We start from the raw sequence: 24,893 nt of genomic DNA, 5'->3' as shown, positions 1-24,893 counted from the left end.
ACAGCGCCATGAAGGTTCCAGAGCTTTCTGTCATAATAAAATAAAAAAACGAAAATAAAACGCTGTCAGAGTGAAACCTGGAGCTTCACACCAGCAGCACAGAGGTAGAGCAGAGGTTACAACAGAAAAAGTTTTAATCACTTCCCACTTTTACTGAAACTATCTTTCACTGAACTTAAAGCTGCAAACTGTAATTAATTTAAACACTCAAGGTTTGTAGCATTTTATCCATTATTAGGTTTCCAGCACCAAAACGGTCATGATTTAGTTTTGGCCATTTCATGACACAATTAACTGTGTCGATCACATTGGGTAGCCATTTTGAAATCTAACTGTTATATCAACAACCCTACTCTGCAGAACAGTACAGTCAACAGTACATTAAAGATCAAATATCTTATGATTTGCTAAGATACACACGCCACGTCGCATTTTCACTTTCAATGCAGACAAACATGGAGTCTTATCACATCGCACCTGGTTGAATCATGTAATATTGACAACTTTCAGCTGAAACTGCAGACTGAATTCACAATATTGGAGAGAGTTGTTTCCCCCATCCCCACCTCATCAGACCCAAATGCTCTCGTGAGTTGCCAGATTGAGGACATGCAACAGGAATGAGCACAAATGACATTAGGAAGGCGAAAAGTTAATTTATCTGTGTTTTAATATGTCTCTGGTCATACAGCTTTTTAGATTCATGCCAAGGCTTGTTAGGTCAGGTAGAATCTGCGATATCAAATAGCCTGGCTAACGCCAGACCATCATTGAGAATGAGATGTGGTCTGGAAACCACGTGTTCATTTTCTCATATTTGAGGCGTGGTTTACGAATGCCCAGAGCCGTATTATTGGGTGCTACGAATGTCTATCAAAAGCGCCTGTACGTAGCTCATAGCCAATTGGTTCAAAGATACCAGATGACGTACTTTATGTAGAGCGACAGAAAAGACAAGGAAGATGACGATGGGTCAGAGATTTAGGAGATTTATGTACACACAAAACATGTTTCTCAATGTCAAGAGTACTTCCTTGGCAGGACGGGTCTTTCCAAGTCATTTCCTTCAGAGGACGATGCTCCTCTTTAGCATTCGGAGAACACGTAAATGAAACAGGCTAGCAAGTGCACGTCTTTGCATCATTACCTCAGTGAACGGTCCGCTTTCGGTGCTGCAAATATGGTAGTGCTACTGGTTTGGTTGCTGTACCGCACTGTTTACACACACTTGACAGTCCTTATTTTGTCTTGTCAGCCCTCATAGAAATAAATAAATAAAAGTAAGGGATAATGTATAGCGAGATGGTTGTTACAGCGAATACAACCTCGCGAACTCTAACGCGAATCGGAGTAACACAGTCTCATCCCAAAAAGTCATATAACTGACGTTTTTGGACGTATTTTGACCATACGTCAATATCCGCCTTTTTAGGGCCCCCTTAAATGTCGGTAGATGGCGATCCCGGGCCGTCATACAACTGACGCTTTACCTTTAACGTCAGTTAGGTGACGGGTTAGGTTTAGGGTTAGGTTTAGGTATGGGGTAGAGTTAGGATCCCATAACCTCATCTACCGACGTTTAAGGGGGCCCTAAAAAGGCGAATATTGACGTATGGTCAAAAGACGTCCCAAAACGTCAGTTATATGACGTCTTGGGATGAGACCGGGTTGATCGGAGAGGTCTTGAATGAGCCTGAACGGGTTGTATTTGCTGTAACACAAATTTTGTAACACAAAATATTGATTTAAAAAGGAGTTTATTAATTTAACAACGATTACCGGAGTGAACAACTGCGTCCATAGCAACACGATCTTTAGGAAACATTAGGCTGTATCAAAAGGTAACTTCGCGTCCGCTGCCAAGATGGATCCATACATATAAACAAACCGCTTCGGTGTGTCGCATATACATCGTCATAGTCTTGCTGCTCCCTCCCTGTTCTGTGATTGGTTTCCTATTTCAGGGGAAAATTTGGATCATGGTGTCCAGGCTACCTAGCAGCGTGAATAAAATCGCACTGCGGCAAGGCAGCATGGGGGAACCCAGGCTAGATACCAAACCCAGTATGTTTCCTAGCTTCCATGACTGCAATACACTGTGTGTTCTGCCAATTGGCAACCTGAGATGTCAAAATACTATAATAGTGACATTCTGACACTAAACGCATATTTCAATTTTTTTTTTTTTCAGAGAAATAAGTATGTGAGCATGTTTCAAAAATATCTGCAAATATAGTATGGTATTTTTATGTTTTAGCACAGTTATGTTAGAGCACCTCTAACAGCCTGTTTTTACTGTACCTTTGAGACTCCTATATGTAAACTCTGTTATTGGCTAACCTTTTTATATGTGAAATGAGTAATGATGCTTACATAATGCTTAATGCAAAGTGGCTAATGTTATTGTTTAAAGCTGAAGTTCTGGTTTAGAGCGGAAGTTCAAGATAATGCAGTTTTGACAAGGTTTTCTTCTTTAAATTGGTTCATTTTACTTTTTCTTTATACGTAAAGTTTAGCTTTGCAGATTGTAAAATGAAAAAGGAAATATTAATTATTGACTCTGTTGTCTAGCTGTATTCATCAGCCCAATTTCATTTTTACCATTTCAGGCAATGAAATCTCTGCCATGAGCCTCCACTCAGTCACGTTCCTGTCTTCAAGGCTCGGTCTCTGGTTAAGCTCCTGTGGTTATGTTGTGTGTTGTCTACGCCAGACTCTCCCGTGTGAAGGGCAGCCCATAAAACAGTCTATTATTGTTATTACGGCAGCAGCGCTGCGCCCAGCCACTCCGCCAGCAAGGATGGAACCAGTCATTAAATTTAAATTGAGCAATATTTTCTTTTGACGCTGAAGAGGGGCTGTTAAGATGGATTCATATTTCCTTTGCTGTTATTCATTTATTTGTTGCATAAATTTAAGATTTATTGGAGCTGTGTTCATTCAAATGTACGAGCGAGCGCGCATGTTCCCTGGAGAGATGTTTTCATAAAGCACGCATTAAAAATGAAAAACATGAGAAGGCGTCATTAGGACGCTATTAACAGGAGACTGTGCAAATTGGCATGCTTTCACTATACAGTATATTTCTCAAATTTCAGGAGACGCCAGTATGGTGTTGGTAGCAGTGATAAACCGCTCTGAGATCGTCTTCTGTGGTTTCTCTTTTCTCGACTCTGTTGACAGTAGGATGTGGCAGCTGAGAGAGGAAATATTGCTGGATGGATATCTGTTGTGATTAGATGGGCCTCAGAGGACATCTGCAGCTCTAGGTAAGGCTGGAATAAAAGTGAGCACTGTGTAGACATGTGCCTCCTCTCGTTCTTTAAAGGGATACTCCACAGTTTTTTTTTATATTAAACTATGTTATTCCCTTAACCAAGACGAGTTGATGCATACCTCTCTCGTCTCAGTGCGTGCACTAAATCGCTCTGGCGTGCGAGACACTTTGATAAAACTTAACTAGCCCAGTTCATTCAATATGGGCCAATACAAGAAGAGAAGTGACCAAACCCCTCCAAGTTTTCCCTATTTAAATACAGTTACTTGAGCAACTAGTGTAAATTGACCTAGGACGGTGACACAAAGTAAAACACTGTGCTTTTCTAAGCATGTAAATGGATAACTATATTGTATGGCGGAATACCACAGCAAGTGCTTGGGAGCACTTCGACTCGGCGCAGTAATATCACTTGTAAAAAGTCCTCTCCCCCTCTCACTCTACAGAGTGATGATATTACTGCGCCGATTCCATATATATATGCGCCGAGTCAAAGTGCTCCCAGTCACTTGCTGTGGTATTCCGCCATACAATATAGTTATCCACTTTACAAGCTTAGAAAAGTGCAACGTTTTATTTTGTGTTACAGTCCTAGTTCGAGTTACACTACTCGTGTAACTGTATTTAAATAGGCAAAACATGGAGGTGTTTGGTCGGTTCTCTGCTTGGCCCATATTGAATGAACTGGGCTAAACTAAGTGCTATCAAAGTTTATCGCGCGCCAGAGCGATTGAGCGCATGCATGAGACGAGAGAGGTATGTATCAACTCGTCTTAAGGGAATAACATGAAAAAAACGGTGGAGTATCCCTTTAAAGCAGATCAGACCGTTCTGTGGCGTTGGGGGTCACAGAGGTCAAGTGGAGAATTTTGAGCCCGATTCAGACCCTGACAATGTTAACGAACAAGTGGAATCGTGCTAAATAGATTTCAAGCAATGACTTTGCAAGCATGGATTTCACAGGACGTTTCAGATTGTTGTTTTTTTTCTTTCCTTTTTCCCCCTTATTGATACAATGATATCCGCCATTTAATCATATTTGTCAGAGAATCATGGTAATACAAACAGTATTACATATCAATCACAAAATCATGGAGAATTTTCCTAAGGTGCAGTGAACAGTCTTTCATAAGCAAGAGCTTACAAAAGCTAAAGTAAACACTACATCAATACTGTAATGCTAGTTAGCAGGCTAGCAGAGGCAAAGCTTTGTCATGCGTTTACATCATCATAGCAACTACAAGATAAAACTTATAATTGGAATTGTTAATAGAAAACACAACTACAAATAATAAGAAACACTTACAAGTTGTGATTCATAAACAAAAGATACATCTTTCAGGAGATTTTTTTTTTTGTGCGAAAAGCCTACATTGTACTCTCTTCTGGAAGCTGTTCTCCGTAAAATGTGCAGCGCACAGACAAATGTTGAAGTTATAATATTCATTTTTAAAAATAGTTGGTCAAAAAGTTGCTCAGCCTTAGGACAATGATTTTTAACTCACGCAATCGTGATCTTTCGGGGTTTTTTTTAATCACTTCTGTGTTTGGTTGTGAAATATGTAGTTTGTGGACCACACAGAGTTGTTAGCAATTCATCCTCTTGAAAAGTCGTGAAACCCTCTGTCGCCGATCCACCGTGCAGTGTGCTCACAGCAGCGACTGAAATTTACCCCAGATAGTCATGCAGTGTGAAAAGAACTGTGATTTGATCTGTGATCACGAAAATCGTGCAGTGTGAACTCGGAATTTATAGCCTTCTTTTGCTATGCAGTATATTTGACATCATAGACCGACTATAAAGCAGACGGGAAAACAATTCTAAAGGTATTTTGATCCTCTAGGGTAGTTGCTTTATTTGTATGTTTTACATGTTTATATGTTGTTTACTTTCTTGGTGATAATTCCCTAGCATTGAGTTATGGGAATACTCGTTCCCTTTCACAATAAAGGCTCCCAGAACATTCTGCAGGTAAGACTTTGGCAGACATTGCAGCAATGCAAAGCAATAGCAGAAAGTTCTTGTGGTTGGTTTGCCATCTGGAAGGAAAAAAAAAACTTCCCTAGAGGAAGAAACAGATATTTTCAAAGTTTTGCAAGTTAGCAGCTCTGAGAGATTTTGAAGGCTAGAGTTTTACCTGCTGCTAACTTACTTCTGAGAGTTTATAGCCCCGGGTATCTCTCTGAAACAAACTGATCAGATCCACTGAGGAATGATGAATCATGAACTGCATCACAGTAAAACAAAAAAAAATATATGATGCAGATTTTTTAGCTCGACAGCTGTTTGGTAACTTGCAAGAAAACTCTTTAGGAAAACAAAACTGTTGTCATGCAGTAGAAAAGCTCAAGTTATGTGGTAAGAAAATATCTCATAATTTGATCTTTGAAAAAATGTCACATAGAGACATTTGGTATCATGGCAATCAAAGGTTAAAGACACTTATGATCCATCAATCTTCTTCCGCTTATAGGGCCGGGTCGCGGGGGCAGGAGTCTAAGCAGAAACGCCCAGACGTCCCTCTCCCTAGACACTTCCTCCAGCTCTTCCGGAGGGATATCTAGGCATTCCCAGGCCAGCCGGGAGACATAATCCCTCCAGCTTGGCACCTTGATCTTCCCTGGGGTCTCCTCCCGGTGTGATGTGCCCGGAACAGCTCCCCGGGAAGGCGCCCAGGAGGCATCAGGAACAGATGCGGATGTTATATATCTTTCTGATTTTGTTTTCCCTTGGAAACCACAGGTCAAACTTGCTCTTCCAACAACTTGTGTTCCTGGTGTGTTTTGAATGCACCTGCTTGTCTTGCCCGTTCTGTGGTAGACATCTTGTTGGGCTTCTTCTGGATTTTCATCATATGGTCCCGACAATCAAACAGCTGACCCAAGGAAGACTGAGAAGCAAGGTATCGCCCACAGGTTTTCATTTTCCTTCTCTAGCTTCGACTACTGCCATTCTCTCTAAAAAGATTTAGTTTCTGAAATCCTAATCCTACAGTAAATGACACTTAAAAATGCAGACACATGCAATGGTGTATTAACTCTAAATTCAGGAATTGATTTATTATAATGAATTCATGTAAAATTATGTACTTTAGTTTTGCCGTAGTCTCTCCCCCAGGAGACCAATAAAGCATTAGAACTACAAAGAGAAAATAAAACCAGTGTGAATTGTCATCCCTCAGGGTAAGGAGCGATTTTACATATTTGTTATTTAAAATGAGACTTTGGAGAATGAGGTAATAGAAAAGGAAAAGATGTCAAAAACAACCTTTTTGATACTCTAAAATATTATCTGACATTAGCTGTTGCTTGCATGAAATATGCAAACTGTCACAAAATAATCCATCCATCACATTTATCTTATTGTGACTGTCTGGAGTGAGGTTTCTCAACTGACTATGAAACCTGTTAGATCTCTATATAAATGATTAGTAGTTTGCTTAGTTTTTGAAAAATTTATAAATTAGTCTCTCATTAAAATGTTTTTTTTTTTTAAATGTGTAAATAATATTGCTCCAGATATCACTTGCCAATTAATATCAAAACAGAATAGTAAGGGGATCACTACAAGAGGGGTAACTAATCAGAATTGCAGTACCGAAGAGAAAAACTAAATTTGCACAATCCACATTCCCTTTGGAACATCTTACAAAGAAATCTAAAAAAGTGGTTCAAACAAAAAGCAGGTTTGTGAACACTGATGGTCGTACACAGTCTCAGCTTTCTTTTATTATTGTTATATATTTTTACTTTTTGCTTAGTTAGTTTGTGTGATTATCGTTTTATTGTTGTTAATAAAGCCTAACCGGGGACTGCAAATTAGCCTTTGGCTAGAAGCCTCTATGTGGAGCACTGGCTGATTGAAATTATAACAATGTTTCAGCACCATCCTTGTTAAACATACTAATAAATAAATCATTAAATATCTACAGCATGGTCTCTTCTGACTTGAACTAGTAAACAACAACTGAAAACACTTTAACCACCTAGCAACTGCATAGCAACATGCTAACATCCACTCAGCATTCCAATGTTAATGCCATAGTTTACATGGGCAGCACCGCTGAAATGCTGTTCAGAAAATGTCAAATGTACTTCTCTATTGAAAGAGTGCTTTTAGGTAAGAGTTGATAAGTTCTCTGAACAGCTGTGCGTATCAGGCATTATGATGCATCTGCACAAAGAGGCTGACGTTTATCATGTTAGCATCATACTCATATTACATTATGCAAGCGCCTTTATTTAATGAAATGCTTTTAAAATAAAAAGCAAGCTCACTTGTTCTTTTAGATCATATTCCTTGTGCTGAGGTTTAACCTTGCCTTCATCTCTGTGTGAGTCATCGGTCAGCCAGATGGGAGCGGACAGTAATGCTTTTGTTTTTTCTTTTATTCATGTATGTTAAAACACATTTTGTTTTCTTCCTAGCGAGGTCTGCTCAAGGATGGCAAGAATCCAGACGTACTGATGGCAGCGCTTGGCCAGGGAAATGGAAGGTAATTAGTTATTTCTTCTGGAAAACTGCCATTTAATTTCAAATATTGGAGTCTAATTTACATTTAATTGATTATACACACAGGTCAAGGTTAAGAGCGGCTGTTATACTCACATATATAGCAGAGGATACAGTTATCCTAAAATCTGCTATTTCATGTCATATCATTCTCATGTTCATCACAGCGGGCAGCCTGCACTAGAAACTGTAGACTATTTTTCTCTACTGTATATGTGTTTGCAGTTTGCAGAGCATGCTGGTTTGTCACTTGCAGTGTCAAACTTTATTTTTGTTCCCTTTTCCTCTTCCACCTTCTCTGCCATTCTCTGTGAATTGGGAATTGTTATGAATGCATGTATGGGTAAGTCAGAATTGACACACTGTCTTTCAAAAATAATAGTCAAGTCAGTCAAGTCACCTTCATTTATAGTGCTTTTAACAATATAGATTGTTTCAAATGAGCTTTACAGTGATCATAGGAAATTACAGTAACAGAATAGATAGAATAGAAAAGATTTGTGCACTCTAGGCAAATTTTCTGTATGCATGAAATACCAAGATAATCTGCTAGATTGTGCAGTAATTAAACAATTGCATATCCTACAATTCAATGCACTAAATTTGACCTTCCATTTCCAGTGTAATGACTAAACTGGACGAAAAAGTACTGTCAAAGCTAAATTTTCAGCATCTATAACAACATTACTCCAATCACATCTGTTGCATATTATTTAAAAAAAAAATAATATGCAGTTTACACTGTGTGGTATGCTATATATTGATATTATATTATGCTGTGCAGTATACAGAAAACATCTCTCTAGAGTCACCTGAGGTTAAGTTGTGGTGACTTAAACGGTTGCTTCGCTGCTGGCAAAATGGGTTTACAATAAAACTTGGCTGCCAAGTAGAAAGACAAACCAATTTTTTAAATCGGTGCTGAAAAAAAAAGCCTGTTGTCTTCCAAGGCCACTCCCACCAGTCTGCTATCAACAGAGTCAAATTCCGCCTTGCTTTAGTAGGAAATACTTCTTTGCAAACTTTTAGTTATAATGGTGTCAAATGAGTAAATGTTTTGCGGAAGTGAGTTACTTTTGGTTTCCAGTGAAGGATCCAGTTGTAAGCATAACTAAAGGCTGCAAAGAATCGTAAATACACAAAGAACGCTGCACTGAAAAATCTGAAAAACCTCTTGGGTTTGTGGTCCCAACATTTCAAACTGGATGACTACGAACACAGTGTTTTAGACCAAACAGGGGAAAAATTTAAAGCAACACCCTTTCCATCAGTTCCACCCAACCCCCGAAGGAAAACACCACCGCCTCTGCTTACAGGTAAAAAAGCTGTTGCCATAGTGTTTCATACTTAATGCTGTTAAGAATAGACATACTATGATACCATTTTCAGTGATAAACGTACCCAATGACACTTATGTTAATAACACTGTGTCAATCGGACTGTCCGTGGGCAGGGATACAATGTGGAAGTATAATCTGTAGTTTTCATCAAATCTGATGAATTTTGCTGACAAATAATGTTAATTTCTTGCTCCAGGTAGCAATGAGAATGAGTAAACCTTGTTCATTTAGATATTCTACATTGTAAAAATACAAACAGGTGGAAAATTGGCGAAGTTACACTTTAAGCGATCTATGTGGGACTGAACCAGCATCCTTCTTGTTGCAAGCCAAATGCTTTGGCCCCAACGTCACAGCACCAGATATTCATTTACAAGCACTTGGACACTATGTTCTGAATGAAACAAGCAATTTAGTCAGGTCATGTGACAATATTGTAGAATCAGGTGGTAGTTTACTTCTGCTTAAAAAGTACTACAAACTATTGTCAGCCCGTTCTCATCCCAAAGCGCTATATAGGACGCTTTTGCAAAAGCGTAAATATCCAACGCACATGGCACCCTTTAACGTCAAATGAGACGCAGATATATTTGGGCAGAAGGCGCCCCCTAGTGGTCTAACCCTTACCCTACACCATACCTAAACTTAACCATAACCGAAGCATCTCATTAGACGTTAAAGGGTGCCATGTCCGTTGGATATTTACGCTTTTGCAAAAGCATTGTATATGGCGCTTTGGGATGAGAATGCGTTGGTATTGTTTCATGTGAGTTTTAAATAGTAGGCACTGCAGTATGCAGTATATACTGCACCGTAAGCTGTATACTATATTCGATTCTGAACAAATCCATGGTTTCCAAAATAATGAGAAGAATTTTCTGTGTTCTTGTGGTGTGTGAGCAGTATTGATAATGTTGATCTCCATAGACCTTATTTGAGTGGAAACCTGCTGTTGTCATCTGCAGCTTAAATAGATGTCACTTTTACAAAGTGATTTCAGAAGGAAATTTCAAGAGCACACACAGACAGGCACCAGACTGCTATAAAATCATATGAACACAAATGCCACAGGCAGATGTACACACGCAAACACACAGTTTATGATGAAATGCCCCCTGCGGTGTCGCTTTCTGGGGGCAAGTCTATATTGCACAGTTGTGTCATCTGCTATTATGACTTCATTACGGGCCCAAACACCTCCGTCTGCCAGAAAATGGATGAGTGTCATCCCTTCTTTTTTCACCCGAATAGATGAGTGTCATCACTTGTTTCCGCCTGGCTGCCTGGGGCCACCCTGTTTACAGGGGCCTTCATCCATCCTACCTTATTTATTGACCCTCCTTATGTGAAGGGCTGAAACGAAAGGATGGGGATGGGGATGAGGGATGGGGAGGTGGGGTGGGGGTGGGGGGTTGGGGGGCAGTGACATCATTCAGGACCAAAACAAACAAGGGCCTGCGGAGGTTATGCCATTGTTTTCATTTCCCTCGTAAATTAAATCATCTAGGAAGGTTGTTCTCGGATGGTGGGCTCAGGTAGAAAATGTGCTGGTCACTGTGACATGATTTTCTAGGCAGGTGTGTGTGTGTGTGTGTGTGTGTGTGTGTGTGTGTGTGTGTGTGTGTGAGAGAGAGAGAGAGAGAGAGAGAGAGAGAGAGAGAGAGAGAGAGAGAGAGAGAGAGAGAGAGAGAGAGAGAGAGAGAGAGAGAGAGAGAGAGAGAGAAACTCAAAACAGATATTCTCATTCCTCTTTTGACAACTTTAATGAGACAGGATAAGAGATATTTCTCCATCAGGACTGTGGATGTCTTAATTGATTGAATTTCAAAGGAAAATTAAAAGTTATGGCTGTGAATGGCCCAGCAGAAATCTCTGATCCACTCAGTGTAATTTAATAGAAAGTGCTGTAATGTTTGATGGGGAAGATGAGTGTGTTCTTCAAATGACCTCGACAGGCCATTTTCTCTCCCTGGGCTTGTAGAGAGACCTATACTATTATACTACTCACTATTTTTGAAAATTTCTCTGATGACCATCTACTTTTAACACATATGCATTATACAACCATAGCCAACGCATTCTCACCCCAAGGCGTCACCTTTGACCATGCTTCAATATTTGACGTTTTAGGCGCCCTTTAGCGTCACTTACATGACGCGATCCTACGGCGTCATCTAACTAACGCTAAAGGAAAGCATCAGTTAGAGGACGCGGTTAGGTTTAGGTGTGGGGTGGGGGCAGGGTACATGCGATCCTAGGGCGTCATCTAACTGACGCTAAAGGGCGCCTAAAGCGTCAGATATTGAAGCATGTCCAAATGCTTCCCAAGGCGTCAGTTAAGTGACGCCTTGGGGGTGAGAATGGGCTGCCATAGCACACTGTATTGTATCCAACCTTTTATTGTTAGCATGGTATTTCAACTAGAACCAATTTCAATTGTGTTTTAGATGAACTGTTCACCCATAGAGACTGATCTCATGAAATGGCGTATGTATGACACGCCAATTCGTATTTCCATTTTTGGCGTGATATCAACACACATAATCGATTTTCAGCGTGTTTATGAACGCTGTTCACTTAACGTTACATTACTGTATATTTATAAATCTATGACCTACCCCAACCCCGTCCCTAAACCTACCCGTCACTGGGGTTAATATAGTTATGAGTCTTCCCCTACAATCCTAGGAAAAAAAAAGATCGCTCCCCTGATGTAGATGTACATTTTGCTTTGTTTCGCTCGGACATTCCGACATTTAACGGTGTAGACATAAACGCATACACAAAATGCGTATAGATAACACGGATGGCTCAAAATGCATATAGATAACACGGCACTTTCAAGTCAAGTTTACACATGTTTACGCAAAAGTCATGATGCCATGTTGCCCCATAATAAAAATACTTTTAATATCTGTTTACCTTGGTGGTGTCACACTTTTTTCTTTAGCAGAGGGTGCATAATGTTTGTTTGAGAAAATCATTCATTCATTCATTCATTCCCCAAACCAATGTCACGTTCAGAAAAAAAAAAAAAATCACAAAATGACATCAATGTGACTACCACATAACACAATACAGTTAGTTTTTGTATTATGTTTTAGTTAGTGTTGTAGAATTCACTATCATATTACTATCAAAACTATCAAAAAATTAGGGATGTCAAAAAAGCCACAAATTAAAGTCACAAATGAATACAAATGCACACAAAATTCAAGATATGATTGCAAAAAAGTACTTGTATGAGATCTTTAAGCATTATCACATAAGCAAGAGCGCAGTTTTCACAAATATGAGCACGATTGCAAACGTGATATTGATTTTATACAAACGTTCAATAGACATCATTTCAAAGCATTAATCTCAACATTATTTATGCAGTTGTAATTAAATCAATTCAGATGCAAATTCTCTGCCATATCTGTCATCCAAAGACAAACTTTGTTGTTAGTTATTACATTTGACTGTTAACAGCTCTATATAGTGTTTTATTATTCTAATTTATTAAATATTATACATTTCTCAGGCAGTAAATGTAGATATTTTAGAAGAATTCAAGGAGCGCTGGTCTGGTCTCATTCCTACATTGGTCTCAACCCACAAGTGGTCTTGGTCTCAGTTTAGGTGTCTTACAACACTACATTAGACAGTATGCAGTATACTGTGCAGTGTGCTAGTTTTCCATTCTGAAAAAAAGCCTTGTTCTCTCTGATGGGCATCTGCATTCCAGGGGAGCATATTCCAGCCTTTAGCTGAAACTGACACCACTGTGTTTTCAATCACTCCTCAGACTTTTATTTGCTCCTGTATAATCATAAAATTGTAAATGTGTGTAAGGTCATTCATCTGCCCTCATTAAAGACAGTTTGTTCTCCCTTTCTCTTTGCCATGAAGATCAGACACTGCCCTCCGCAGCAGTTTTGAGACACCTACAGAGATGCAACATGGCCTCCTACACAGCACAGTTTCATTATTGACGGTCCGATTGCTGCCTATCGATCGCATCTCCCCACCCACAGAGCCCCATTTTGGCTCACCCGCAGTCAGTTCATAGAGATAATAATTATGAAGCATGACAGCTGGGAATGAGATTAGCTGTCAGTGTGTATGCGACTGAGGTTGATTTTTATCTGGATTTTTACACTGTGTGTGCAAGCCAAGGTCAAGGGGTGTTGACACGCACTTGCACAAACGCACACAGATCATATAAAATGTCTACATGTCTTGAGTTACGTTGAAACTCAAACACTGGTAAACAAGACTCAGTGACCTGACCTCTTTATTCCCAAACACTTTATTTCTCACAGCTCATGGATGGATTCTGATTCTAAAGGCCTGTTCACACCGGGACGAATTTCACGCGCCTTATTCGCCGACGTTTAACGCCTTGTGACTAAACAAAGGGCGCCAATGTGAGTGTGCACACTGACGCGTAAAAACGCCACAAGTAAAAGCGTAATTTAAAAAAAAATTTTAAATACGCCTCGGTGCGTTTTTTTTAGTTTGACGCACTGCGTCTGACCAATGAGATTGGTGCTTTTGCTCACGTGTTTGGAGCTTCTGAAGTAACAGTAAAACACAACTTGGGGGCACTCAAACACAAAACGGTCTTGCCGACCACACATATGCAACGGCGAAGAAGATATACGCCAAGTAGCGTCACCGTCTACACAGCCAGGTAGAAATAAGACGAGGAAAATGCAAGGCAAGATGAATGTAGAGCTGCTGTTCTCGTTGGTGCAAGAACATAAAGAACTATATGGCAAATGCGACAGGGACTACAAACATCTTGATAAAAGAAAACTGATATGGAGTGGTATTGCAGAGCAAATTGGCGCCACCTAATGTCAGGGAATGAATTTGCATGTTCACTCGGCTCATCGTCAGCGAAAATCGCTTGGGTGTGAACACAAAAAACGCGTTAAAAGAGCTGACGAATAATATTCGTCACGGTGTACGGGTATTAAGATGTGGTGTAGATTTCATTTGCACATTGGATTGGACACTATAGAGTGCCAAAGTTACGACGTCACTCTGTAGGCCAAAACGCGGAAGTGAGTTAGCATTTTAGCATTACGGTTCCCTCGCTCTAAAGCCAATGGGATTTTTGAATGGGTTTTTGCTAAATCGCCTGAAATAAGGTCTGTGGTGAACAAAGCCTCTAAATGAAGAGTTCAGATGCAAAAGCCTCTAAATGCCATTTGAAATTTTCTTCTTTAATGATGATTTTTATCAAACTTGTATATTTAAGTTCAGTAATTTCACTTAAGTTTGATAAAAATCATCATTAAAGAAGAAAATTTCAAATGGCATTTAAAGGCTTTTGCGTCTGAACTCTTCAAATATTTTCACGTTTGGATCTATGACATAGAACACAGTTATATCCTGCTTGTGGTTTTTTAAACTTTATTGTGTCTGATTGTGTTTTTTTAAATCTTTATATAGGCTTCAAAATGTATAAATTTTGGATCAACTTGTAAAGATTATCTTGCTAGACAAAACGTGTAAGGTTCACAACCCTTTGTTAAACACAGATCTTATTTTTTGCGATTTTCCAAAAGTCAATGGGGAAAATGCATTGCTTTTCGACCGAGGGAACCCATGTGCCGCTAGCTTCCGAGTTGTCCTACGAAGTGACGTCATCACTTCGGCACTCTATTGCAGCACTTTGAAAGGTAACAATATTGTGGTTATAAACATGTATGTTTTGTAAGTTGTCCTGGATTCTTTAAGAAAAGTGGAGATGCATGTCAAATTCATGTATGATTTATCTTAGAAAGATCAACTTTGGGTTTGTATGTGGACAGTATCTGAGTGAAAACAAGTTTTGGTGTTTTGTGTTCAACTGAACCAATAAAGGCATTAGTAGCCTATTGATATTTGCAGGTAACAAATGCTTGTCAATTCACAAAGTATAAATCTATGCAGTAATAATCAGATATTTGTGGAACTGTTACTGCTTTTTAATGTAGATCATTTATTTAATTATCAAGCGACAGAACATAGAAGAACTGAACACATGAAAAGAACATAGGAACAGAAACATATTAGTCTGGCAAAAACGTGACATGAATTCTGACAATATGAAAACATTTTTTTTTTTTTGCAGTATTACTAAAAATAATATATAAATAATAATGTATTTTTTTATCATATTTAAACAAAAATATATTCATGTTCATATACACACAAACACACAGTATGTGTGATATAACAGGCGTTATCCTGTGAACATACACAACCCTGTTAAACCACTCAAGCATCAGCCATCAAAACATCTCTTCTTCTGCTCTCTCTCATTTCATTGGCTCTCTGAATGTTTTAGCTCTTATTGATTTCTGGGGTAAATTTAAAATATGATAAAAGCATCTGTAAACTTTTAACCCTGAGCAGAAGTGGTCAAAGGGTTAAAAGGCAGATGGAGTGCACACACTTCTTCTCACTATTCATATCACAGGTTCGGATCCACAACTTCTAGCTTCTATAAATAACTTAGAGCACAGAAACTTTTGGACTTTTTTCACACTGGGATTTATATCATTTCGAAAAGTGGAATTACAATGTTGTGATAGAGATTTGAGCCAAAGCGGAAACATTCTTAAACATTTTGTCAAAACAAATTATCCAAGATGGAAATTTAATAATATTTTTTTGTTGCCATTAACTGAAACTGGGAGGATTTCTAGTTCCCTGCATGGTTTGCATGTGTCTGGATGGGAGAGTAAATGTTGAAATTAAGCGTTATTTAATGTGTTTTTGAGCAAGTTGGGGGAAGCTTGTGGGTGATTAATGTTCTGTTATTTTGGGATTTACAAGAGTTTCTGTTATCGTTGTTTTTTGTGGGGTCTCCATTGTGCTGAAGAGGATATGTAATGGATATGTAAAGATAATATGTGGCATTTAAAAAGAGCAATTATTGCAGTGTTACCAAGTCCACAGTTTTCCTGCATGAATTAATATGAAGTTTGTACTGTATAAAAATGATTTTGTCTATAGAAAAGTCCCCATATAACAATAACACACAATGTGTGTGTGTGGGTGTGGGTGTGCGTGTGCACGCAGCCAGACAGGTGGAGTTTAGCTTTAGCAAAGAAAATATAATAAAAAGGACAGGAGTGAGTCATTAAACTCCATTACTGGGAGCAGCTGGGCTCCACATTAAAAAAGATCTCTCGGCCCTCTGAGAGCGATGTGGAATCATCTGTCTCTCTGCTGATGGGATTTTTTTTTTTGTCTTTTAAGGGCTTTCAACCTACAATCAACAATCTCTTTTTTCCTCTCTCTCTCACCCTCCTTTTCTCTTTCTCTGGCTCGCAGTGATGCGTTTGAGTGCGTTGTGTTATGTTGCATGAAATAACGTCAATATGTTTAGAATAAGAGATAAGCAGAAGGTTTTATTACCTTGCAGAATCTCGAATTGTGAAAATGAATGGACAATCGTTTTTTTTGTTTTTGTTTGCTTATAAGTCAGATATAACTATAATGATGTGTGCCAGTGTTGTAGTCGAGACCACCTCACTCGAGTCCGAGTCGACACCGTGACCAGAGAGAGTCGAGTCCGAGTCAAGACCAAGTCCATAGAGAGCCGAGTCCGAGACTAGTGACGGTCGAGTCCGAGTCGAGACCGAGACCAGTGAGGGTTGATTACCTAATTTACTTTTATTTACTTAGAGAAATCCTTTTTTTTTTTTTTTTTTTTTACTGAATTTACTTAGAGTTTAAAAAATATAATCAGTTTAGGGTAAAAAGGCCACATAGTAGGTGGTGTTAAAAGTAATTTTATTACAATTTTTCATGCGCAGTTGCGCACTAGAAAATCACCAATCACTGGGCGTGTCAATCAATTTAAAGAAATATTTTATTAACATACATTAATAATCATGAAAAATATTTTGAATTGAACTCGAGTGGACTCGGGAATAATTCCGAGTCCTAAAAAAAAAATTTTCGAGTACGAGTCAATTCCGAGTCCAAATGGACACGAGTCCATGACAAGACCAAGACCATTAAAATATGGTCTCGAGACCGAGACGAGTCCGAGTCTCGAGTACTACAACACTGATGTGTGCTTTGCATCATTTATGCTCTCTCTTTTGCCAATAATCCAAATAAATAAACAATAAATAAATCATTTGAGGAAATGACTGAAAAAACAAAAATGAATATTCGTCAGTGGCCATTACAGGCTTTGAACTTGAAACTTTGAACCACCAACTCTGTGTGTTTGCGAGTTTGACCTTGTGTTCGGGAGGTTCTCCGTGAGGACAGTATGTATGATGAGTTGGTACAGATGGGTTCTGTTCATCTGATCACTCAGGCAGAACTACCTGCTGTCACTGCCAGGGGTTCACGCATTCCAATAAGCGCCGAGCCGAACACACCCCCCGTAATTTTATTTGAATACCTTGATATTAAAACATGCAGAGGGAATTGAATATTTTAAAATGTCTAAATATAGGGAAGACATACAGGCAGTAAATCCACTTCCCCACACATTCACCCTTTTAAAGCGACGTTTCCTGTCAAATGTCAGCTTTTATCGTATGTAAAACAGGGGCAGAAGGGTTGCTAATTTTTCATGGGTAATCACATACAGTACGTCAGATTGTCATTGACTTCATCCAAACATTGACCCCACATAGCTTAGGTTTCCATTAATGAAAGATAGCTAATTGGTTTTAAATTAATCATTACTCTGCATTTAATCAAAAGCAATGTGTTTTAAAGACTTTAGAAAATAAGGATGAGACAAAGATGAGGGGGAAAAAAAATCACAGTTAACTCTAAGTGAAGTAGTCGTGTTAGCATGCAGAGAGTGTCTTTTATCCGGCGTGGGAGGTTGAGATGTGTGTTTAGTGGTAATAGAGAGTGACAAAGGGCAGAGAAACATGGATGGTGTCTACAACAGGATGTAGTGAGCAAGAGAGAGAGAAAGAAAGAAGGGCTGGAGAACTTCAGGGAATAAATAATGCATAAAAAATGCTTTAAAAATAACCAATAATAGCAATTATAAATGGAGACAAACATTATCCTTCCTGGATTTTTTTTTATTTTGCTGCATTTTTGCCCAAAGCAATTTCCTTAAAGGTGCCATCTGTAAAAATTGAGGTTAAAATATCCCAAAAATGAGCAACACGCATCAAAAGATTGAGAAGAAATAAGGTTGATGATGTCATTAAAAAACTGACAAGTAATAGTGCTGCCGAGATATTAACCTGAATTAGCATGCTAAATTACTAGCCCCGGCCCGGCAGGTGTCGTAATACCAGTTTCGACCATGGGAGGCGGTATGCGGGCGGGCAACGTTACCACCAGCCAAACTGCAGTACACGAGTAAGTCGCGCTCGCGCCAGCTTGTGTGTACTTGAACCTGACGTCAGTCGTGTGGAAAATACAGCCCACTACTACATTTCAGTTCAGGGAAGAGTTAAAAAAAATGATTGGTCGATATTATGCATGAGGAATACATTTTGGTAAGTTGTAGCATACTGTATCTTTCAACAGTGTTCGTGTTCTTTTACCATTAGCTAGTAGAGATGATCGGTTCACGTGCGCTAGGGATCTGTCGTGTAAAGCGCCAATACTGTATTTATTGTTTGAATTGCGTAATAAAATGAACAGAATCTGAGAGCTGACATCGGTCTCTGTGTCCTTTTCTGTGCATGACAAAAATGTGTGGCGTGAAAGTGTGTGAAAAGTGTTGTGAGAGTTGGCAGCTCTGAAAGACGCTAGCTTGGTCCACATCAGGGAATTGCTGTCGGTCAAATTAATTCAAACTAATGATAAAAATGTAATATGAACAAATCGAATATCATAAAACTAGAAATAATAGCCTGGGCTTTAATTTTCCCATATCGTCGAAATGCACCGACGGCCCTTATAATTTAGTATTGAGATGTTGTTCATTAAGTCTCTAATCTCTGAAAATCTCCAAATGCTCCACGTGAAACTGCGGTCTTCCAACCTTTTACTATCGCGTCAACTGATTTGATTAATATGCACGAGGGAGACAGAGCAACACAGCACTCGCCCATATTGTTTGAAGACATGAGAGAGCGCGTGGCCGTGGAGGTATTTCTGGAGGTATACTGCCCCCATCTGGTATGGAACATGTTGTATGATTTGATTTTAAATCCCATTTGGCACCTTTAATGCATTCTGACATTTAAAAATGCATGCAAATCTGTCAGCCTCTTTTAGCAATCATGCAGTGATTAAAAAGCCTATGCGACTCTATGAAAATAATCATTTTTTATGCATTTTGTTGTGTTATGCACATTAGTAGATAAACAAAAGTTATTTTTGTCAAATAACTTTGTTATTACGTTCATTTACGTTCAAATTTATGTTCAAATAGATTATTAAAGCTGTAGTCTGTAGCTTTTTTTATTTTATTTTTTAATTAAAAATTATCCAAAATACATAGTTGAGAAATTGTTCAACCAATGTTCAAAACTATCTTCTTGCCTTATCTCGATTCAAAGCGGTATGTAATAATGTTTTTAGTTTCAGTGGTACTGGTGGATTTCAATGGGAGATTCAACCATGTCTTTGCATCATTACGCCACATCTGAACACATAAAGAAGGAGTCTCGGCGGTACACTTTAGAATACGGCTCCTTCGTTAATGATTAACTACACAAGAACCAATGAGTAACACAATATTAACAATCTATTAACTATTATTAACTAACAAGAAAGTCTGATTAACGAACTAGTAAGTAATTGCACACAGATGAAAGTGGTAGTTCTTAACTAATCAACTATTTTTCCCAGAGAACAACTGAAAAAGTTTATCAACAATCTAGTAACTATTATTAAAGCTATAGTATACGATTTTAAAAATCGGTCGAGAAAGCCTGAGACGGTAGGGAAGTTTAAAAAAAAAAACTCACCCCGCCCCTCCACACACGCACACCCCTCCTCTCTGTGCTACCTGATCCCTGACCACTGTGTGGTCCATGTCACTTTTGAGTTTCAATTTCATTCATTTCAAGCATTTGGGATTTTTGGTGAACTTTAGTATACTTTTAGAAAATTTCTTTAGTAACAATTGAGTAATTACTAGTTAGTTCCAATGATCTTCACTTTATAATATGGATCCAAATAATTAGTAATTCCCACATAAGTATGTAGTAACACTTTCAACTGCGCACTATTACTTAGTTTGTTAATCAGAGTTTTTTTAGGTAATAGTAGTTACTAGATTGTTAATAAACTTTCAGTAGTTCTCTGGGAAGCATTAAAAAAATAATAGTTATTGATTAGTTAATAGTGAACTAACACTTTAATCTGTGCGCTATTACTTACTAGTTCATTAAGCAGAGTTTCTTGTTAGTTAATAGTAGTTACTAAATTGTTAATATTGCATTGGTTCTAGTGTAGTTATTCATTAACGAAGGAACCGTATTCTAAAGTGTTACCGTCTCGGCTAGTAAGTTAGGCTTTATTGCGTGTGAGGATGTTGGAGGCGGAGATTTATCCTTTCTCAGAACTTGATATAATTAAAATTATCAATCTGATGGCGGATCCAGAAAGGTTGAAACGACAATCACCAGTGACACATGAGATTCACCCGTTGTGAAATGCAAAAGACTTTGTTTGGACTTCGGAGTGGCTACAGAAAAAAAGAGACTGCAACCGGACCTATGCAGAAGCAAGGATGCATATCTGAAGAATATTACATGTAACATGTAGTCAAGCAATGCTGATTTTGTTAACATTAACAAATTGAGAACAAAGTATAATTTGCATGTTTTTTCCTCTTTGTTGCCATCTCTGTTCGAAATCTGCAATTGCAGTCATTTGCGGAATTATCAACTTTATGTGAGTTGTACTTCGACATGACACGAATGAATCCAATGTTTGAGGAGAGTATTGCTTTCAGTCACTGTGACGTTGTGGATCATTGACTGTGTGGATACTGTCATTCAGAATCACAGTTTTTTTTTTTGGAAGTATGACCAACAAAATCATTTTCACCGGAAAATGTAATCTGAACAAGTAAGTAACATCCACTTTTGTTCTGATACTGATATTGCAGTAAATCACATGGATTAAATCTAAAAATTTCTTATCATATCACGCAAAAATTGCAGACTTTAGCTTTAAGGTGCATTGCATCCTGATGGACCTCAAGTGCGCTGGTTCTCTAAACCAGCCACTGTTTTAATGGATGGTTCACTCAAAAATGAAAATTCTACACGATCTTGCCAAACCTGTATGACTTTTTTTATTTGATAAATGCTTCAGCGATTTTTAATAAATATCAATGGGCTTTAATGTTGTTCTGAAGTCTTATTTGGTGTTCCACAGAAGAAAGAAAGTTTTGGACTGACAAACTATCTCTCATCTTCTTCATATCTAAAAGAAAAGCATGGATACCATAAAAACAATTCTGAAGGGACAGAATACCTCACCAGCCATCCTTTTAAATGACCCCTTGAGAGCAGGACAGTGAGATATGCATCTTCATCTTTCCCAGAACACCCTTTGCCTCTCATTGGAAATCCATAAAAGCATACACTCCTGTAAACCTGATTAAGTTTGAGCTCTGTTAGCAGAGAAATTTAAATTAATTTTAGAGATCAGCCTGAACCTCTCTATGTCTCATTACGACAGGCCGGGCTCATTAAAGTACCAAATAGATGCTCCTGGTCTGTACGCCCCGGGGTAAAAATCTGCGGCTGACAGATGCGGTTGAGTTCTGCTTGGCAGACGGTCGCTCGTGTCATCATTGATCTGACTCACTCTCCAGCAGCAAACGGGAAGCGAACGAAGCTTCTGTGTTCTCGAAAAAAAAAAAAAAAAAAATGTTGTTTATAAGAAAGGCATCCTGGAAGGCGGCGGACCTTGGCCAAACCTCTCTGCGGACTTACAGCACTCCCAATTATTTCTGTGTCAAAAGTTCCTGCGTCTCTGTGCAGGAGACTTGGCAAAATTAACTGGGGAGCCTCTAACCTTTAATTCATGACAGGTAGCGCAGAATGAGAGATCTTTTCAGAGAAACTAGTTGCCCCAACCTTCCTCCACATATCTGTCTCTGTTTATGAATGTATTTTTTGTTTCTCAATCTATTGAATGCATAGTGTATGAAATGTGCCATATGAATAAATTTGCATCGCCTTGCCTAAATAAGGGTTCAGATTGAGGTAGAAATGGCTTTCATGCCAAGTAATTCAGATTAATCACAATTTCATAAATGTATTTCATACAGTAGTGCTTTCAGTGACAGTATTATACAGTCATGCATCTAGTAACTTATTAGTACTAAATGAGAATTGTGATTATTTACCCTTCTGTGTAACACTAGCCCATACTCTTAAAAAAAAAAAAGTTGACAAAAAAGTGCAGAATTATTATTATTAATAATAAAGGACAACTTTTATAGTCCACCCTTTTATAGTTTCCCAAACTCCTTGTCCTATGTAGGGTCATGAGAATCATGGAGCCTATCCCAGAGTCTCAGACTGATGGACAGATGGGCAGTCCATCTCAGCACTTTAATATTTCTGTACTCATTTTAAAATAATAATAAACGTTCTGCAATAAGTCCTAGCTTTCCTTGGTGAGTTGATGAAAGAAGTAGAAATGAACAAATATTTTCTGTTAATCGGTTTGTCATGTTCTCAAATCTGGTCTGGATGATTATTTCCTTAAATTAAACTGATCTGTTTTTTTTTTTTTTCAGGTCAATCAATAGTTTGAATAATGATTTTATGCTTTTTTTTTGTTTCTTTCTTTGCAGTTTGACAGACCTTTTTAGATAGAATGAAAGTTACATACGAGTGAGTAAATGCGGATAATGTCTGGTCATACTACAATAAGCAAGAAAATAATCAATCAGTAACTTAATATGGAAATCACACCATGCATAGGCTAAGCCATGACTGCTGAAAATATATTTGCATTTAGAGGTCATCTTTATCAAAAATATATTCTGTGGCATTTGAGTTTCAATATAATGGACTGGCTGGGGGGTGGATCCTCCTTAAAGGTTCAGCACGTGAGCATCTCACATTTCCACGCATTAGCGTGTTAGTAGCTGATCTGCATGCCATGATTAATGTGATATTTTATCATGCCACATCTGTGATTAATTTTGAACAGTCACACAATCAATTTTCCAGAGACAGAAGATATTCAGCAGCTGTAAGTATGTTAAACTCTAAATGGCTGTAGCCTATTGTTCGTGACAAATCATGCAGCTTTGTGATTTCAACAAGTACAACATCTTGCAAAATATATATATATATATATATATATATATATATATATATATATATATATATATTTTTTTTTTTTGGTCTGGACCAAAAGAACCAAACTACAACTGTGTACACAACTACAACTGTGAACACACCCTTTTAGACTTACATCTTTGGACAGAGACAGAGTCTTAAGAGTGGACTTGTTTGACTTTGTCATGAAAATGATCTCACTGATGGAAGTCTGCTGACCACAATTTAATCAATGGCCTTTCTCTTGTCTAACTGAATCGATAGACCATGCACACAAACTTTCCTTAAGTGTTTATATTTTGTACTTCTTTTAAGATTTAGTGAGTGCTCACATGTACACTAAAGGATATACACAACATTGCGTAACAAAGTAAAATTTTCCACAAAAGAAACAAATCGGGTAAAGGTAACAATTTAAGTGCACTTTGTTACTACCCACCACTAATAGTAATACCTTAGCAACCACTTACAACCACCAGAAAACTGCATAGCAATGCAACCAAAAACCATTTAGAATACCCTAGCAACCGCACATTGCAATGCCCTAGCAAGAAGTCAAAAGGTTTTTGTGGTCTATTGATTTAGTTGGACCAGACTAGAGAGAGGTGATATATCCAAATCTGTGGTCAGCAGGCACCATTAGTGAGAAAATGATCAAGATAATGTCAAATTGTTATGGTATGGCTGATGAACCCAATAGCAGACAGCAACTGATTCTCAAAGGGGTTTATTTAAGGACAAAACAGAAAGCAAAACCCATGATGGGGCAAAACAAGACAGGGTAGAACACACTAGACTCAGACTATAAACCAACAACTAAGACAGGAACGAACTCTTCTTGTAGATAGAGAAGATAGATACAAACGCAAAGTATGACCATGTCAAACAATGAACCGACACAGGACAGCAAACACAAGGGGATTAAATAAGGGGAACACAAATGACGAGGACAGGTGAAACTGACTAGACAATAATGACAAGACGAGGATAACAAGAGGTCGGGGTTATGTAACGAGACAACACAAGCACATGGCACACACAGGCCATGCGCTTGTACACAAATCATGGGTCTGTCATGATCCTGCCACAAGACCAGGAAAAATCTAAGACATGATGGCAGAATCATGACACAAATGAGTCTCAAAGTTATCTTTGTCTCTAGATATGGCTTAGATTTTATTTGGCATTTTATTTTCCAAAAATTGTAAATGTGAGCAGTCCCCATTCCCTTGTTGGGTAACGTTTTATTTTAATAGTCCCCTATAGACATTCAATAGACTATAAGTAGCATTGAACCTACATGCTAACTAACTTTTATTAGAGTATTAGTAGTGTATTTGAAGGAAGTCTGATGCTCCCCCAAAATACATTATTCTGACTATAAGTAACTTTGCAAGTACATGTCAACTTAATCCTAACCACTTATTCAACTAACCTTAACCCTACCTCTAACAGTCTAATACCCAACTAATACTCTAAGGCCCAGGTTCACAGACAGGGCTTAGACTAAGCCAGGAATAGGC

At 38.3% G+C, this 24,893-nt stretch overlaps 1 long non-coding RNA gene across 1 annotated transcript in view; it reads right to left on the bottom strand.

Moving 5' to 3' along the window:
* Positions 1 to 24,893, bottom strand: part of LOC148981407 (uncharacterized) — a 315,293-nt gene that overhangs the window by 3,065 nt on the left and 287,335 nt on the right. The gene's annotated exons all lie outside the window — the stretch shown is intronic.

This window comes from Pimephales promelas, chromosome 5 (genome assembly GCF_988280905.1).
Source record: "Pimephales promelas chromosome 5, fPimPro1.hap1.1, whole genome shotgun sequence".
NCBI lineage: Eukaryota > Metazoa > Chordata > Actinopteri > Cypriniformes > Leuciscidae > Pimephales > Pimephales promelas.
The sequence above is the reverse complement of the archived record's forward strand: the minus strand, read 5'-3'. Positions and strand labels throughout refer to the sequence as shown.